Consider the following 20849-nt stretch of genomic DNA (forward strand, 5'->3'; position numbering starts at 1 on the left):
AATATTTAAAAAAATTACAAATATAATAATGTTTATTATAATGAACTCTTATGATTTATCAATGACAGATAAATATTTGCAATATAGTTTATTAGTAGTAGACTCTTATCACTGACTTTGACAACTTTTGGTGTGAATATTGAACTTATAATATCAATGTAATACATTCATTCGTTTCTAAGAAGTGATTTACACTCTTTATTACAAGACTGAGAGGCTAATGGAGAACTAAAATATGTTAAATTTTTGTTTATATAACTTATGACATAACTAGAAAATTTATTCGATTATTTGTATATTTCATGCAAAAACAGATATCATTATTCGTACATACGAACGTATTAGCTACCTTTTAAGAGTGGAAATAATAAAAATATATATTCTATAGATTTTATACTAAGTTCTAAAATATGTGGTTGAATTCATATAAAATATGTTTTTAAATAGTTGAAAACCCAAAAGCAATTTTCTATTATGTCATAAGAAATGAGAAATTTGAAAGACTAGGGAAGATAAATGTTAGAATGAGTCAACCAAATATACTTCAACTTGGAATATATATTTATCATCATCAATAATAGAATTTTATAATAGATCATCACAAACAATTGGAGGATTTTTTTAATTTTAAACAATATATAGTCATTTTGGAGTTGAGGGTGAAAAGGTCTTTTAAAACCCAAGTATTAAATGACCTTATTAAATAGTGAATTCAGTTGGTCAAAGCTATAACTCCTAGTGACAAACAAGGTAAATTTAATTGGTCACACATTTATTCTTGCCATGGAACTTTGGTAAATTTAAATTATAAAGTTTTCTTTCCTTTGGGTAATGCAAAGAAAAATGAAACTAACAATATATTAGATCACCCGATACCCGACACCCGACACTGTAGCATCATCCATGTAGCCATCTTGAATTCAAACACTAGAGATTTTGGTTTGTGGTACATTAAAAAAAAGCTTGACTATCAACAAATGACATTGGACTTTGTTATAGATCACCAGACACTGTAGCATCGATCCATGTAGCGATATTGGATTCAAATACTAGAGATTTTGGTTCGTGGTACATTAAAAAAAAGCTTGACTATCAACAAATGTCATTTGTTTGCACTTTGTTATAAAGTTTTAGGAATGATTTAAGTTCAAGGTGCTTTTTAACAGGAGAAAAGTAACTTTTTAGCCATTTTAAAACTTTATCAAAATTGTAAAAGTAACTTGGTAACTCTTCTTTTGTAACAATTATTTTTTTGTTATGAGAAGAACAATTGTGTCATTTTTTTATATTTGTCATCAATAATTTTACCTTTAAAGACCATACAAGGATGACAAATAAATGTGACGAAATTTAAATTTAATAAATTTTAAATGTAATGAAAGTTCATTTTTCTTGTAATGACTAAACATAAATTTAAAAATTTGAAATGTTAAATTTATAATTTAACTGGTACTAATAAATTTGAAAAACCTTAACATTGACCCATGCCAAGGATTTCAGGTATATTCATGGCTGCATACTCATTGAATAAGTCACAAGAACTGGCAAAAGGAAAAGATTGCTTATTCAAATGAGACAAATCCTTTTTAAAGATGCAAAGAAAAAAGAGTTTTCATTAACTTTACTTGACAAGAACAGCTCATTCACACATATTTTTCCAAAAGGAGATAATAAAACCAGCCAATATAAATGTGACGTTACAATTAATCAACTTAATTACTTGTGGTTGTGTACAGATAATTTACATGAACTTACAAAAAGGAACTTCAAGTAAAGTAGCCTATTCCCAAGTTAATTCAAGCTCGATTAGATGTCCGTCCTCACAACTGTTGAAACTTGAAAAAAAACAAATATTCTCTTTTAACTAACTGATTACAACATACTTATTTTTGTATTGAACAAAAGTAAGCACTAAACAGTTGTTCTTGTTCCTATAGGTTCGTGGCTTCTAAGCAAAAATGGCGATTCACCACTCCGATCCTCCGTGTGCAAGCTCCATGACAAGTTCGGTTTTGTGTTTGGATCAATACCAACAATGTAAATACCAGTGAGAAAAAGACACTAAATGAAGATCTTAACCTCCATCTTTGATCTTAACCTCCATCTTTGATCTTAACCTCCATCTTTGCTATAATAAAGGCAACATTGTAGAACGTAATACGTAAAGGAAAAAGAAAAACTCATTTGTAGTTCTTCTCCTATGTGAAAAGTTCCACTTTTACTCCAATGCCGTTCACCCTCTACTCCAATGAACGTCTCACGCAATGTGATTTGTTTTGATATTTGTTTTGTTTTTTCTTTATTCGAATCGTGTTGTGTTTATATATATATATATGAATCTTAAATGTATAAATCAAATATAATTTTTAATTGTTTCCAGTTAATTTAGGATTGTTTCAAAGAATGTCAGCAAGTTATTTGTTTTTTTTTTATCTCGCAGCGCAAATTCTTAAATTCAAATGTTTAATCTCAAATGAATTATACTTGTTCTTATGTGATTAAGGTACTTTTAATTATTGTTTTTTTGTATCTTGCAATCTCATAAACAACTCATAGCTGCCAAACTTTAAATGTCTAAGATTGAATTAGTCATATACTTGCAACTATGCACGTTTTATTTAGTGTTTAACTACTGTTTTTTAATCTTGCAAAATAAGTCATTTTTTTATGTGATATGTGAAATTCTAACTTCAAATAAATTTTTGTAGGAATTAAAAAGTTTAAGAATGTCACATGTTCAGATTTTAGTGTGTTACGATGATACATGGGATGAAGGACGAAGGAGGCATGTTAAACGACATTATTGTCAGTAAAGAAATAACACATACAAATTTATTGGCAGAATTATATAACCATGTAAAAGTGGACCCTACAGAGTTCGACATAATGATAAGATGCATATATGAGATAAAACTGAAATACGAAACTCCTCCATTTGATTTAAACAATAACCGTGATTTAAAATTTTATATTATTGGTGAAAATACATTGGAGGTCCCTACATACGTCTCATTTGAGCCTATAAGCAATCAAAACAAGAAAAGTACACACAACTCCTCCTATCATGAAATTTATATGATCTTTCCCTTCATCTTCCACCTCCCTTAACAATATGTTGAAGGCATAAGAGACTTATTAAACATGATAGTATATTTTGTCTTAGTGACTTAGATTGTTGAAGGCATAAGCGACTTATTAAACATGTATACATTGAAATTTAGATAAGTGCAAGATAAAATATTAAAGCCTAATAAACTTACTAAACATGCATAGGTCCATTCTAAACGGTTTAGGAAGGGTAGTGATCATATTTTGAAACTCCTACTGAAATTTTGGTAGGTGTGAGATAAAACATTATGACCCAATAAACTTGCTAAACATAGATAAGGTCATTTTAAACGGTCTAGGAAAGGTAGTAATCTCATTTTGAAACTCCTACTGAAATTTTGGTAAGTGCGAGATAAGACATTACGACCCAATAAACTTGCTAATCATACATAGGACCATTTTAAACGGTTTAGGAAGGGTTTAAGATTGATTTTGAAAAAGTAGAGTTTTAGGACAAATTTGAAGTGAAATGTCCAAAATACCCTTATTTAATCCCCACTTCTTCTCTTCAACCTAAAAACAAAACAAAACATTAAAAAAAAAAAAGTAAACTTGTTCTTTTGAACTCTCTCGCTTCCACACTTCAACTTCAATTTCGGTGCCTCCAATGAACGCCTCTTGGATCCATTTCTTCTCCATGACTCTCTGTTTTTAGTTTTGACTTCAATTCCGGTGAACGCTTCTCCACTCCTTCCAAAACTAAAAACAGAGACCCATGAAGAAGAAATGGATCGAATAGGCATTCACCGGAGGCACCTAAGTTGAAGTCGAAGTGAAGTTAAAGTGTGAAAGTTGGAGAGTTCAAAAGAACGAGTTTACTTTATTTTTTTTTTTAATGTTTTGTTAGGTTGAAGAGGAGAGGAGAGGAGAGGAGAGGAGAGGAGGGGAGGGGAGGAATTAAATAAGGGTATTTAGATATTTCACTTCAAAATTTTTCCAAAGCTCTACTTTTTCAAAATCAATCTTAAACCATTCCTAAACAGTTTAGAATCGTCCTATGTATGATTAGCAAGTTTATTGAGTCATAATGTTTTATCTCGCACCTACCAAAATTTCAGTAAGACTTTCAAAATATGATCACTACTCTTCCTAAACCGTTTAGAATAATCCTATATATGTTTAGCAAGTTTATTGAGTTGTAATGTTTTATCTCATATGTATCTCGCAACTACCAAAGTTTCAAAATGAGATTGCTACTTTTCCTAAACCGTTTAGAATGGTCCTATACATGTTTAACAAGTTTATTAAGCTTTAATGTTTTATCTCGCACATATCAAAATTTCAATAGGAGTTTCAAAATGAGATTGCTACCCTTCCAAAACCATTTAGAATGATCCTATGTATGTTTAGCAAGTTTATTGGGTCGTAATGTTTTATCTCACACCTACAAAAATTTCAATAGAAGTTTCAAAATGCATGTTTAACAAGTTTATTAGACTTTAATGTTTTATCTCGCATCTATCCAAATTTCAATGTATACATGTTTAGTAAGTCACTTATGCAATTATATTTTTTTTGTTCAGGCTTCAATATGACTTCGACATTAACTGACATACCCATGTACAAGATTGATCATTCCTATCATTTTCATAGTGTTCTATTTTCTATTTTGTTTTTCTTTTTTATATAGTTCAAATACATTCATCGTGTAAATTAAAAAATAAGTTATTCCAAATTTGAATTTGATGTTTTAAAATGTATATTATATATATATAGTATATTGCGTTTTAAACTCAATTCAATTTTTTAAAATTAAAATGTGTACTCTGTAGTATATTTTACATTATACAAGCACATCATATTTAGATTTTATTGTTGTAACACAAAGTTTAAAGAAAGTTTAAATTTGAAACTTGGAAGTAACTTGGAAGTGAGAAAAATAACTTTTGACCGTTCTAAAATCTTTTTAAAAAATTATAGAGGTTAGTCATTCTTCTGGTATGACAATTATTTTTTATCATAAAAATGATTAATTATTTTTTATCATAAAAAAGATCAATTGTGTCGGTTTTTTATATTATGATAGACCATACAATGACTGCAAATAAATGTCACGAAATTTAAATTTGATAAATTTTAAATGACTCTTAATTGGTTAGTTTCCAAACTCTTCAACCAATTTTATATTTTTCAACATCCAACCTTAAACCAAATCTTGAAGTTCAATCTAAATCCTTAAATCAAACTTCTCTAATCTTTGTTGTCTCTTAAGTTGGTCTTTTTTTTTTAACATTTCAACATTCTACCTTAATCAAAAAAAGTTGAAGTCCAATCACATATTTTAATCCAAAATTATCTTCTCCTTTCTTATCTCTTTCAATATATCGCACATGAGTCTTATAAGTATCTTTACTCTCTCATTTCTTGGCTTCACATCTCTACAATTTAATGCAAAAGAAGAGCTCAATGTCTTCCATAAAAAACTTGTAGTCCCATCTCATACTTTAAAACAATCTCTATTCTTGTACTCTCAAATTTATCAATTTATCAACTCTTCAACCTTAAACCAATTTATCTTTTAAGTGATTATTAATTTGTTCGTTTCTAAACTCTTCAACCAAATTTATATTCTTCAACCTTCAACCTTGAACCAAATCTTGAAGTTGAATCTCAACCCTTAAATCAAACTACTCCATTCTTTGTTGTCTCTTAATTTGTTCATTTTTCGAAATCTTCATCATCCTACCTTAATGAAAAAAAGTTGAAGTTCAATCACATATTTTAATCCAAAATTCTTCTCCTTTCTTATCTTCATCGTGAAATAGATAATTATCAACAACTAATTTGTCATATTATTTTTTCAATATATCGTCCATAAGTCTTATGAGTACCTTTACTCTCCCATTTCTTAGCTTCACGTCCAATTATCTACAATTTCATGCAAAGAACGGTTTGGTGTCTTCCTTCAAAAACTTGTAGACCCATATATCTCATACTTTAAATCAATCCATATTCTTGTACTCTTAAAATTTTTCAATTTATCAACTCTTCAACCAATTTTGAATTCTTCAACCTTAAACCAAGTTATCTTAAGTCACTCTTACTTTGTTCATTTCCAAATTCTTCAACCAAATTTACATTCTTCAACCTTAATCCAAATCCTTCACAAGTCTTATTACTTGCGCATTGCATTGTCTTGACCCTACATCCAATAATCAACTATTTCATCAAACAAGGACATGATGCCTTCATTCAAAAAAGTTGTAGTCCAATGGAGACTTTAAACCCAAATTCTCCAATCTTATGCATGCATCTCGTAATTTTTCCAATTTATGAACTCTCAAACCACTTTTGTTGTTCTTTATATCCTAAAGAATGGTTATGGTCCATTAAATCCAAATGTTGAAGTCGAATCTCCAACCTTCAACTAAATTTCATTAATCCTTTAACAATATTCTCCAACCTTAAACCAAATTTATTGTATCTCTTAATACGTCACTTTTATGAACTCTTTCAACTAAATAATTGCTTTTTAATCCAAAGAATAATTAGACCTCCCCAATCAAAAAAGTTTGAACTAAAATTACAAACTTTAATCCAAAATTCTCTTATCCTCTCTTATCTTCCTTCATCATGGAATACAAGACTATCAATAACAAACAACAACAAATTTGTGTTTTCCCCTTTTAATATATCAACCATGAGTCTTCTACAGACCTTTATTAGTCCAGTTTTCCAGCTTTGCATCCAATTATCTACATTTCAATTCAAAGAACGACTTGGTGTCGTCCATCCAAAAGCTTTAGTCTCATTTCATACTTTAAACTAACAATTTATAACCTTATGTATCTCCTAAGGCGTGCTTGGGATGCAGACTTGAGGGGGGAGTGGGTTATTTTACTCCACTCTACGATTGGGGCATGAATTAAGCAAAAAAGGGATTATGGTTGTTTTTCTCCTCGTCACACTCTATTCCACTCTCTTGATTGGGTGCATCTCGAGACCATCATTAATTTTGTTTTTCTCGGGGTCAATTTCAACTCTTTAAAGAAAATTTCTCAATCTCTCTCAAGAACATCTTTGGGAAACCTTAGCCCAAGATCATACTACATAATATTTATGTTCTTTAGCTCGGGACAGCTTTGGCCTGTGATCATACTACATTATGCTTATGTTCTTTAGCTCAGGGCTATCTCGGGCCAAAGCCCCGAGCTAAAGAAGATAAGGTAATGTAGTATGATTTCGAGCCAAAGTTGGCCCGAGATAATCCCGAGCTAAAGAACATAAGCTAATGTAGTATAATCTCGATCCAAAGTTGGCCGAGATAGCCTCAAGAGAGATCGAGAAACTTTTTTCAAATAGTTCTATAATTTTGGAAAGAATCTCAAGGTCGATCTTGACCAAGATTGACACTGAGAACAACAAAATTTGTCAGTCGCCTTAAAATGCACCTGACCGAGAAAACGAAACAGTGTGTGGCAAAGATTTCCAGATTTCCACGTAAAATAACACTAATCCCCATTTTGCTTAATCCATGCCCCAAACATGGAGTTAGGCTAAAATAACCTACTTCAATCCTCCATATCACTTAATTTTTCGAATTTATGAATTGTTAAACCAACTTTGTACTTTGAAATCCAAACCATATATAATTTCTAACCTGTCTAAAAGCTTGTTTCAAATACTTTTTATATATTTTTTTTGCTTTATTATAGGCCGCTTAAAGGCTAATAACATCACATCTTTGTGTGAGAAGCATTTATGTCTCGTTTTGATGTATTAGGCCCCTTATAGTATAAGGGACCATCATTTGGAGGGTTTATTTTTTATTCTCTTTGTAATTTTTAATTTTATCTAAATGAAAGCTTGGCTTCCCTCAAAAAGGATACAATATTAAACTAGAGCTCAATATTCCACTCCTAGCCACCTACAACTAACTATATAATTTCATTCCTTGCTCAACATCTCTCAAGTCTATTTACTCTTGAAACAAAAACATGATTTCAAGAAGCACATCAAAAAATCAAAGATACAGTATAAAAGCAAACATTTATAAGATATGAAAAACATTTACCGAAAATTTTATAAAAACTAGGGACGAAGAAGCCTAACCTTATTTTGAAGAGGAGAGTATAGCAAACTATATTTTACCTCACTCCCACAATTATTTTGTAGTCATCTTCTAGACACCTTTTGATATATTTTTTAAATTCAAATTTACTTCCTCAAACAAGGTGAACCTAAAGATAAGGTGCATTGTCATAAAAGGAACAAATAAGTGGTTTATAATCAGCAGATAGTTGGGAATTGGAAACTCACCTCGATGAATCCATTTCATAATGCCAAGTTGCCAACGGACTTGAAAACTTACAGAAGAAGGATCCCTAAAACGAAACAGCATGCTGTAGGTGTTTCAGATCTCTATAGGAAAACAATTGTAAGTATTATAAAAGGGAAATAAGAGTTGTCTAGGCTTAGGAGAAACAATACTTACAATGTAAAGGAAGATCGGAAGTTTTGTCCAAAAACTCGTGTTGGGCTTTCACAGATGATGTTTCGTGAGTAAGCCTGAATCGTGCATTATCCGCAAAACAAGTTCATCTAGTTTAGTTCCAAAGAGGAAAGGTTGATCCGTCCATGAGAAAATAAATCGTTAAACTTAAAGTATTGGGGCAAAACATGCAAAAGTTAGGCTATTAAAGGAAAAAGCTTTTTCAAAGAAAAGGATAATGGCATACCATTTGAGAACTCATAATTGAGAGTTGAGGTCTCTCCTCCTCCCCATGCCTTCCAACTTCGAATCTGTGCACAAAATTGAAAGTAATGTATAAACATAGACACAAGTAGATTTAACAACTAACAGAGGCAATATTATCAAAACTTTGTATTCTCATTTACGGTAGTTGATGTTTAAATTTTTTATGCACAATTAATCACAATTTCAAAAATTTTCTTAAACGAAAAGATTGAGTACCAATTTCTTATAAGTTTTCAAAATAAACTTATAGTGAAAAAAGATTATCAATTCTCCATTTTGCTTTTTTTTTTACCTTGTTAATTCCCAAAAGAATCCATATGCACAACCCCCAACCATCGCTGCAAAGTCGAGAAATGGTTTTCTCCCAATCATTTCCTTTTCTGATCTGCAAACATTCTGAGAGGAAATAATTTGGATGAGTTACTAGAAATCATATATGAGATAATTAACATACAATATTCATCCAAAACTCAACAATACTTTTTTTACATCAAGATAAAATAATTTAATCCCATACAATGAAATTAAATCTTAATATCCCTAGTCTATCGAAATATAAAGACGAAACAAATGCACTTGATTTGACACTCAAGCGATAGCGTTAGCAGCACTTACAATTCTGGGCCAAAGATCATCACATTCCTTTCCAATTGGAACCCCCATGTAATAGCAGAACCCTTCATCTCTCCTTTGGGGTTTACGATGACACCAGCATTGTCTTCGAAGTACATGAAGACACCATCCTTTCGGTGCCATGGGTTGCTTTGCTTAGCAATAACAGCAGGTAGCACCTTCTTCCTAACGTCAATGCAACTGATGCAATCTCGAGATAGATAGAAGCAGCACATGACCCTGTTTATAAAACGAGTTGGTTTGAGAATTTGTCCAAAAACGAACAGCCAAAGAATTTCGTATCCATATAGAGATCTAAGTGTCTAAAATTAAATATCATTACCATGTTTTTTTCAAAATATACCTTCTTTTCTTCACAACCGACCCCACATTTCCTCGCCGGCTCCACTTAGGGTTTCGCTCAATCACCGGACGCAGACTTGAACTAGGCCATGGAGAGTTAGGGATCACGACCCCCGTTTTCTCGCCGGCTTCACTTAGGGATTCGCTCCGTCACCCCGGACGGGAATCAGCGACAAGTAAATACTGGGGCTTGTACTAGGCCGTGTAGAGTTTGGGATCACGTATCGTACTGATAGATAGACGAAAGGGGCTTTGGCTTGTACATCGATGTCGAAGAGGAAGGAAGTGCGGTGGATATAGATGATGTAAGGCGAGAGTTCGCTACATTGTCAAATTTGCCTGAACATCCGAAAATAGTGAAAGCTTAAAGTGACTTACAAGGTAACGATAATGTTCATCTGGTTGTGGAGGTTTGTGAGGAAGGTGAGCTTTTCGATCGGAATGTAGCCAGAGGACACCCCACCGAACGTCGTCGAGAACCATCCAGAAGGAACATTCGCCTTTGACCGTATTAAAGCTTCTTGTTGCTCAAGTTTTCGGGTTTTTCAATTTATATTTTTCCTATTTTTTAATAGTAAACCTAATTACGTACGGCTGAACAATTAGTAAAGTGTTCTATTTTCTATTTTGTTTTTCTTTTTTATATAGTTCAAATACATTCATCGTGTAAATTAAAAAATAAGTTATTCCAAATTTGAATTTGATGTTTTAAAATGTATATTATATATATATAGTATATTGCGTTTTAAACTCAATTCAATTTTTTAAAATTAAAACGTGTACTCTGTAGTATATTTTACATTATACAAGCACATCATATTTAGATTTTATTGTTGTAACACAAAGTTTAAATTTTAAACTTGGAAGTAACTTGGAAGTGAGAAAAATAACTTTTCACCGTTCTAAAATCTTTTTAAAAAATTATAGAGGTTAGCCATTCTTCTTGTATGACAATTATTTTTTATCATAAAAAAGATCAATTGTGTCGGTTTTTTATATTATGATAAACCATACAATGACTGCAAATAAATGTTCACGAAATTTAAATTTGATAAATTTTAAATGACTCTTAATTTGTTAGTTTCCAAACTCTTCAACCAATTTTATATTTTTCAACATCCAACCTTAAACCAAATCTTGAAGTTCAATCTAAATCCTTAAATCAAACTTCTCTAATCTTTGTTGTCTCTTAATTTGGTCATTTTTTTTTAACATTTAAACATTCTATCTTAATCAAAAAAAAGTTGAAGTCCAATCACATATTTTAATCCAAAATTATCTTCTCCTTTCTTATCTTCATCGTATCAACAACCATTTTTTCTTTTTTCTCTTTCAATATATCGCACATGAGTCTTATAAGTATCTTTACTCTCTCATTTCTTAGCTTCATATCTCTACAATTTAATGCAAAAGAAGAGCTCAATGTCTTCCATAAAAAACTTGTAGTCTCATCTCATACTTTAAAACAATATCTATTCTTGTACTCTCAAATTTATCAATTTATCAACTCTTCAACCTTAAACCAATTTATCTTTAAGTGATTATTAACCAATTTATCTTTAAGTGATTATTAATTTGTTCGTTTCTAAACTCTTCAACCAAATTTATATTCTTCAACCTCCAACCTTAAACCAAATTTCTAAACAATATCTATTCTTAGCTTCTTGTTGCACATGCATAACCTTAAACCTTGAAGTTCAATCTCAATCCTTAAATCAAACTACTCCGGTCTTTGTTGTCTCTTAATTTGTTCATTTTTCGAAATCTTCAACATCCTACCTTAATGAAAAAAAGTTGAAGTCCAATCACATACTTTAATCCAAAATTCTTCTCATTTCTTATCTTCATCATGAAATAGATAATTATCAACAACTAATTTGTCATTTTATTTTTTCAATATATCGTCCATAAGTCTTATAAGTACCTTTACTCTCTCATTTCTTAGCTTCACGTCCAATTATCTACAATTTCATGCAAAAGAACGGTTTGGTGTCTTCCTTCAAAAACTTGTAGACCCATATATCTCATACTTTAAATCAATCCATATTCTTGTACTCTTAAAAATTTTCAATTTTTCAACTCTTCAACCAATTTTGAATTCTTCAACCTTAAACCAAGTTATCTTAAGTCACTCTTAATTTGTTCATTTCCAAATTCTTCAACCAAATTTACATTCTTCAACCTTAATCCAAATCCTCCCCAAGTCTTATTATTTGCGCATTGCATTGTCTTGACCCTACATCCAATAATCAACTATTTCATCAAACAAGGACATGATGCCTTCATTCAAAAAAGTTGTAGTCCAATGGAGACTTTAAACCTAAATTCTCCAATCTTATGCATGCATCTCGTAATTTTTCCAATTTATGAACTCTCAAACCACTTTTGTTGTTCTTTATATCCTAAAGAATGGTTATGGTCCATTAAATCCAAATGTTGAAGTCGAATCTCCAACCTTCAACTAAATTTCATTAATCCTTTAACAATATTCTCCAACCTTAAACCAAATTTATTGTATCTTTATATCTCTTAATACGTCACTTTTATGAACTCTTTCAACTAAATAATTGCTTTTTAATCTAAAGAATAATTAGACCTCCCCAATCAAAAAAGTTTGAACTAAAATTACAAACTTTAATCCAAAATTCTCTTATCCTCTCTTATCTTCCTTCATCATGGAATACAAGACTATCAACAACAAATTTGTGTTTTCCCCTTTTTAATATATCAACCATGAGTCTTCTACAGACCTTTATTAGTCCAGTTTTCCAGCTTTGCATCCAATTATCTACATTTCAATTCAAAGAACGACTTGGTGTCGTCCATCCAAAAGCTTTAGTCTCATTTCATACTTTAAACTAACAATTTATAACCTTATGTATCTCCTAAGGCGTGTTTGGGGTGCAGACTTGAGGGGGGAGTGGGTTATTTTACTCCACTCTACGATTGGGGCATGAATTAAGCAAAAAAGGGATTATGGATGTTTTTCTCCTCGTCATACTCTATTCCACTCTCTCGATTGGGTGCATCTCGAGACCACCATTAATTTTGTTTTTCTCGGGGTCAATTTCGACCGAGATCGACTACAAGAGTTCTTCCCAAATTTAAATAACTCTTTAAAGAAAATTTCTCAATCTCTCTCAAGAACATCTTTGGGCAACCTTAGCCCAAAGATCATACTACATAATATTTATGTTCTTTAGCTCGGGACAGCTTTGGCCTGTGATCATACTACATTATGCTTATGTTCTTTAGCTCAGGGCTATCTCGGGCCAAAGCCCCGAGCTAAAGAAGATAAGGTAACGTAGTATGATTTCGAGCCAAAGTTGGCGCGAGATAATCCCGAGCTAAAGAACATAAGCTAATGTAGTATAATCTCGAGCCAAAGTTGGCCGAGATAGCCTCAAGAGAGATCGAGAAACTTTTTTCAAATAGTTCTATAATTTTGGAAAGAATCTCAAGGTCGATCTTGACCAAGATTGACACTGAGAACAACAAAATTTGTCAGTCGCCTTAAAATGCACCTGACCGAGAAAACGAAACAGTGTGTGGCAGAGATTTCCACGTAAAATAACACTAATCCCCATTTTGCTTAATCCATGCCCCAAAATGGAGTTAGGCTAAAATAACCTACTTCAATCCTCCATATCACTTAATTTTTCGAATTTATGAATTGTTAAACCAACTTTGTACTTTGAAATCCAAACCATATATAATTTCTAACCTGTCTAAAAGCTTGTTTCAAATACTTTTTATATATTTTTTTGCTTTATTATAGGCCGCTTAAAGGCTAATAACATCACATCTTTGTGTGAGAAGCATTTATGTCTCGTTTTGATGTATTAGGCCCCTTATAGTATAAGGGACCATCATTTGGAGGGTTTATTTTTTATTCTCTTTGTAATTTTTAATTTTATCTAAATGAAAGCTTGGCTTCCCTAAAAAAGGATACAATATTAAACTAGAGCTCAATACTCCACTCCTAGCCACCTACAACTAACTATATAATTTCATTCCTTGCTCAACATCTCTCAAGTCTATTTACTCTTGAAACAAAAACATGATTTCAAGAAGCACATCAAAAAATCAAAGATACAGTTATAAAAGCAAACATTTATAAGATATGAAAAACATTTACTGAAAATTTTATAAAAACTAGGGACGAAGAAGCCTAACCTTATATTGAAGAGGAGAGTATAATAAACTATATTTTACCTCACTACCACAATTATTTTGTAGTCATCTTCTAGACACCTTTTGATATATTTTTTAAATTCAAATTTACTTCCTCAAACAAGGTGAACCTAAAGATAAAGTGCATTGTCATAAAAGGAACAAATAAGTGGTTTATAATCAGCAGATAGTTGGGAATTGGAAACTCACCTCGATGAATCCATTTCATAATGCCAAGTTGCCAACGGACTTGAAAACTTACAGAAGAAGGATCCCTAAAACGAAACAGCATGCTGTAGGTGTTTCAGATCTCTATAGGAAAACAATTGTAAGTATTATAAAAGGGAAATAAGAGTTGTCTAGGCTTAGGAGAAACAATACTTACAATGTAAAGGAAGACCGGAAGTTTTGTGCAAAAACTCGTGTTGGGCTTTCACAGATGATGTTTCGTGAGTAAGCCTGAATCGTGCATTATCCGCAAAACAAGTTCATCTAGTTTAGTTCCAAAGAGGAAAGGTTGATCCGTCCATGAGAAAATAAATCGTTAAACTTAAAGTATTGGGGCAAAACATGCAAAAGTTAGGCTATTAAAGGAAAAAGCTTTTTCAAAGGAAAGGATAATGGCATACCATTTGAGAACTCATAATTGAGAGTTGAGGTCTCTCCTCCTCCCCATGCCTTCCAACCGCGAATCTGTGCACAAAATTGAAAGTAATGTATAAACATAGACACAAGTAGATTTAACAACTAACAGAGGCAATATTATCAAAACTTTGTATTCTCATTTACGGTAGTTGATATTTAAATTTTTTATGCACAATTTCAAAAATTTTCTTAAACGGAAAGATTGAGTACCAATTTCTTATCAAAATAAACTTATAGTGAAAAAGATTATCATTTCTCCTTTTTGCTTTTTTTTTTTACCTTGTTAATTCCCAAAAGAATCCATATGCACAACCCCCAACCATCGCTGCAAAGTCGAGAAATGGTTTTCTCTCAATCATTTCCTTTTCTGATCTGCAAACATTCTGAGAGGAAATAATTTGGATGGGTTACTAGAAATCATATATGAGATAATTAACATACAATATTCATCCAAAACTCAACCATACTTTTTTTACAACAAGATAAAATAATTTAATCCCAGACAATGAAATTAAATCTTAATATCCCTAGTCTATCGAAAGATAAAGACGAAACAAATGCACTTGATTTGACACTCAAGCGATAGCGTTAGTAGCACTTACAATTCTGGGCCAAAGATCAGCACCTTCCTTTCCAATTGGAACCCCCCTGTAATAGCAGAACCCTTCATCTCTCCTTTGGGGTTTACGATGACACCAGCATTGTCTTCGAAGTACATGAAGACACCATCCTTTCGGTGCCATGGGTTGCTCTGCCTAGCAATAACAGCAGGTAGCACCTTCTTCCTGGCGTCAATGCAACTGATGCAATCTCGAGATAGATACAAGCGACACATGACCCTGTTTATAAAACGAGTTGGTTTCAGAATTTGTCCAAAAACGAACAGCCAAAGAATTTCGTATCCAAATAGAGATCTAAGTGTCTAAAATTAAATATCATTACCATGTTACCGACCTCGCATTTTCTCGCTGGCTCCACTTAGGGTTTCGCTCAATCACCGGACGGGAATCAGCGACAAGCAAATATTGGGGCTTGTACTAGACGATGGAGAGTTTGGGATCAAGTGTTGTACTGATAGAGAGATGAAAGGGGCTTTGGCTTGTACATCGATATCGAAGAGGAAGGAACTGCGGTGGATATAGATTATGTAAGGCGAGAGTTTGCTAGATTGTCGCAAATTTGCCTGAACATCGGAATATAGTGAAAGCTTAAAGTGACTTACAAGGTAACGATGATGTTCATCTGGTTATGGAGGTTTGTGAGGAAGGTGAGCTTTTCGATCGGAATGTAGCCAGAGGACACTCCACCGAACGTCGCCGAGAACCATCCAGAAGGAGCATTCGTGTCTCAAAGAGATTTGATGAGATATGATCGTTGGAGTATATAAAAGCTTCTTGTTGCTCAAGTTTTGAGATTTTTCAATTTATATTTTTCCTATTTTTTAATAGTCAAACCCAATTACGTACGGCTCAACGGTTATTAAAGTGTTCTCTTTTCTCTTTTGTTTTTCTTTTTTATATAGTTCAAATACATTAATGGTGTAAATTAAAAACTAAGTTATTCCAAATTTGAATTTATATATATTGTATATTGCGTTTCAAACTCAATTCATTTTTTTAAAATAAAAACATGTATTATGCAGTATATTTTACATTATACAATGTTAACTATATCATCACATCATATTTAGATTTTATTAACTTTAAACTTGGAAGTAACTGTCAAAAATAACTTTTCATCATCTTAAAATCTTTTTCAAAATATAGAGGTTAGCCACTCTTCTTTTTTTACAATTATTTTTCATCACAAGAAAGATCAATCGTGTCGGTTTTTTACATCATGACAGACCATACAATGACGGCAAATAAATGTCACGAAATTTAAATTTGATAAATTTTAAATGACTCTTAATTTATTCGTTTCCAAACTCTTCAACCAAATTTATATTCTTCAACCTCCAACCTTGAACCAAATCTTGAAGTTGAATCTCAACCCTTAAATCAAACTACTTCATTTTTTGTTGTCTCTTAATTTGTTCATTTTTCGAAATCTTCAACATCCTACCTTAATGAAAAAAAGTTGAAGTCCAATCACATATTTTAATCCAAAATTCTTCTCCTTTCTTATCTTCATCGTGAAATAGATAATTATCAACAACTAATTTGTCATTTTATTTTTTCAACATATCGTCCATAAGTCTTATAAGTACCTTTACTCTCTCATTTCTTAGCTTCACATCCAATGATCTACAATTTAATGCAAAGAACGACTTGGTGTCTTCCTTCAAAACCTTGTAGACTTATATATTTATACTTTAAATCAGTCTTTATTCTTGCATTCTAAAATTTTTCCAATTTATCAACTCTTCAACCAATTTTGTACTCTTGAACCTTAAACCAACCAAGTTATCTTAAGTCCCTCTTAATTTGTTCATTTCCAAACTCTTCAACCAAACTTACATTCTTCAACCTTAATCCAAATCCTCCACCCGTCTTATTATTTGCGCGTTGTCTTGACCCTACATCCAATAATCAACTATTTCATCAAGCAAGGACATGATGCCTTCATTCAAAAAAGTTGTAGTCCAATGGAGACTTTAAACCCAAATTCTCCAATCTTATGCATGCATCTCGTAATTTTTCCAATTTTTGAACTCTCAAACCACTTTTTGTTATTTATATCCTAAAGAATGGTTATGGTCCATTAAATCCAAATGTTGAAATCGAATCTCCAACCTTCAACTAAATTTCATTAATCCTTTAACAATATTCTCCAACCTTAAACCAAATTTATTGTATCCTTTATATCTCTTAATACGTCACTTGTATGAACTCTTTCAACTAAATAATTGCTTTTTAATCCAAAGAATAATTAGACTTCACCAATCAAAAAAGTTTGAACTAAGATTACAAACTTTAATCCAAAATTCTCTTATCCTCTCTAATCTTCCTTCATCATGGAATACAAGACTATCAACAACAAATTTGTGTTTTCCCCTTTTAATATATCGACCATGAGTCTTCTACAGACCTTTATTAGTCCAATTTTCCAGCTTTGCATCCAATTATCTACATTTCAATTCAAAGAACGACTTGGTGTCGTCCATCAAAAAGTTTTAGTCTCATCTCATACTTTAAACTAACAATTTATAACCTTATGTATCTCCTAAGGCGTGTTTGGGGTGCAGACTTGAGGGGAGGGGAGTGGGTTATTTTACTTCACTCTACGATTGGGGCATGAATTAAGCAAAAAAGGGATTAGGGTTGTTTTTCTCCTTGTCACACTCTATTCCACTTTCTCGATCGGGTGCATCTCGAGACCACCATTAATTTTGTTTTTCTCGAAGTCAATTTCGACCAAGATCGACTACAAGAGTTCTTCCCAAATTTAAATAACTCTTTAAAGAAAATTTCTCAATCTCTCTCAAGAACATCTTTGGGCAACCTTAGCCCAAGATCATACTACATAATACTTATGTTCTTTAGCTCGGGACAGCTTTGGCCTGTGATCATACTACATTATGCTTATGTTCTTTAGCTCAGGGCTATCTCGGGCCAAAGCCCCGAGCTAAAGAAGATAAGGTAATGTAGTATGATTTCGAGCCAAAGTTGGCCCGAGATAATCCCGAGCTAAAGAACATAAGCTAATGTAGTATAATCTCGAGCCAAAGTTGGCCGAGATAGCCTCAAGAGAGATCGAGAAACTTTTTTCAAATAGTTCTATAATTTTGGAAAGAATCTCAAGGTCGATCTTGACCAAGATTGACACTCAGAACAACAAAATTTGTCAGTCGCCTTAAAATGCACCTGACCTAGAAAACGAAACAGTGTGTGGCAGAGATTTCCACGTAAAATAACACTAATCCCCATTTTGCTTAATCCATGCCCCAAAATGGAGTTAGGCTAAAATAACCTACTTCAATCCTCCATATCACTTAATTTTTCAAATTTATGAATTGTTCAACCAACTTTGTACTTTGAAATCCAAACCATATATAATTTCTAACGTGTCTAAAAGCTTGTTTCAAATACTTTTTATATTTTTTTTGCTTTATTATAGGCCGCTTAAAGGCTAATAACATCACATCTTTGTGTGAGAAGCATTTATGTCTCGTTTTGATGTATTAGGCCCCTTATAGTATAAGGGACCATCATTTGGAGGGTTTATTTTTTATTCTCTTTGTAATTTTTAATTTTATCTAAATGAAAGCTTGGCTTCCCTAAAAATGGATGACAATATTAAACTAGAGCTCAATACTCCACTCCTAACCACCTACAACTAACTATATAATTTCATTCCTTGCTCAACATCTCTCAAGTCTATTTACTCTTGAAACAAAAACATGATTTCAAGAAGCACATCAAAAAATCAAAGATACAGTATAAAAGCAAACATTTATAAGATATGAAAAACATTTACCGAAAATTTTATAAAAACTAGGGACGAAGAAGCCTAACCTTATTTTGAAGAGGAGAGTATAGCAAACTATATTTTACCTCACAACCACAATTATTTTGTAGTCATCTTCCAGAGACCTTTTGATATATTTTTTAAATTCAAATTTACTTCCTCAAACAAGGTGAACCTAAAGATAAAGTGCATTGTCATAAAATGAACAAATAAGTGGTTTATAATCAGCAGATAGTTGGGAATTGGAAACTCACCTCAATGAATCCATTTCATAATGCCAAGTTGCCAACGGACTTGAAAAATTGCCGGAAGAAGGATCCCTAAAACGAAACAGCATACTTTAGGTGTTTCAGATCTCTATAGGAAAATAATTGTAAGTATTATAAAAAGGAAATAAGAGTTGTCTAGGCTTAGGAGAAACAATACTTACAATGTAAAAGAAGACCGGCAAAAACTCGTGTGGGCTTTCACAAATGATGTTTCATGAGTAAGCTTGAATCATGCATTATCCGCAAAACAAGTTCATCTAGTAATAGCAGAACCCTTCATCTCTCCTTTGGGTGGTTTACGATGACACCAGCATTGTCTTCGAAGTACATGAAGACACCATCCTTTTGGTGCCATGGGTTGCTCTGCCTAGCAATAACAGCAGGTAGCACCTTCTTCCTGACGTCAATGCAACTGATGCAATCTCGAGATAGATACAAGCGACACATGACCCTGTTTATAAAACGAGTTGGTTTCAGAATTTGTCCAAAAACGAACAGCCAAAGAATTTCGTATCCAAATAGAGATCTAAGTGTCTAAAAATAAATATCATTACCATGTTACCAACCTCGCATTTTCTCGCCGGCTCCACTTAGGGTTTCGCTCAATCACCGGATGGGAATCAGCGACAAGCAAACATTGGGGCTTGTACTAGACGATGGAGAGTTTGGGATCAAGTGTTGTACTGATAGAGAGACGAAAGGGGCTTTGGCTTGTACATCGATATCGAAGAGGAAGGAACTGCGGTGGATATAGATTATATAAGGCGAGAGTTTGCTAGATTGTCGCAAATTTGCCTGGACATCGGAATATAGTGAAAGCTTATAGTGACTTACAAGGTAACGATGATGTTCATCTGGTTATGGAGGTTTGTGAGGAAGGTGAGCTTTTCGATCGGAATGTAGCCAGAGGACACTCCACTGAACGTCGCCGAGAACCATCCAGAAGGAGCATTCGTGTCTCAAAGAGATTTGATGAGATATGATCGTTGGAGTATATAAAAGCTTCTTGTTGCTCAAGTTTTGAGATTTTTCAATTTATATTTTTCCTATTTTTTAATAACCCAATTACGTACGGCTCAACGGTTATCTTTTCTCTTTTGTTTTTCTTTTTTATATAGTTCAAATACATTAATTGTGTAAATTAAAAACTAAGTTATTCCAAATTTGAATTTATATATATTGTATATTGCGTTTCAAACTCAATTCATTTTTTTAAAATAAAAACATGTATTATGCAGTATATTTTACATTATACAATATTAACTATATCATCACATCATATTTAGATTTTATTGTTGTAACACAAAGTTTAAACTTTAAACTTGAAAGTAACTTGAAAAATAACTTTTCATCCTTTTAAAATCTTTTTCAAAATGACAGACATTAGCAACTCTTCTTTTATCACGAGAATATCAATTGTGTCGAATTTTTACATCATGATAGACCATATAATGACTGCAAATAAGTGTCACAAAATTCAAATTTGATAAATTTTAAATATCATAAAAACCCATTTTAGTGATTGCACATAAATTTAAAAATTTTGAAGGTTAAATCTGTAATTTAACTTG

The 20849-nt window shown here is 32.3% G+C and overlaps 1 long non-coding RNA gene across 13 annotated transcripts; it reads right to left on the reverse strand.

Moving 5' to 3' along the window:
- Nucleotides 1-1652: 1652 nt before the first annotated feature.
- On the reverse strand, nucleotides 1653-20349 carry LOC116404333. Of its 13 annotated transcripts, none has more exons than XR_004217170.1 (18): nucleotides 20113-20349; nucleotides 19845-20017; nucleotides 19440-19729; nucleotides 19264-19329; nucleotides 15822-19184; nucleotides 15554-15726; nucleotides 15202-15438; nucleotides 14879-14982; nucleotides 14584-14647; nucleotides 14340-14413; nucleotides 14165-14229; nucleotides 9783-14085; nucleotides 9422-9658; nucleotides 9099-9202; nucleotides 8787-8850; nucleotides 8543-8649; nucleotides 8368-8469; nucleotides 1653-8288 (listed from the first exon to the last, which is right to left on the reverse strand). It is a non-coding gene; the product is annotated as an uncharacterized LOC116404333 (long non-coding RNA). The 13 variants fall into 13 exon arrangements; XR_004217169.1 differs by having other exon boundaries at nucleotides 14165-14247; XR_004217167.1 differs by having other exon boundaries at nucleotides 14165-14266.
- Nucleotides 20350-20849: the final 500 nt, after the last annotated feature.

The sequence above is a fragment of the Cucumis sativus genome, chromosome 6, assembly GCF_000004075.3.
Source record: "Cucumis sativus cultivar 9930 chromosome 6, Cucumber_9930_V3, whole genome shotgun sequence".
In the NCBI taxonomy this organism is placed as follows: Eukaryota; Viridiplantae; Streptophyta; class Magnoliopsida; order Cucurbitales; family Cucurbitaceae; genus Cucumis; species Cucumis sativus.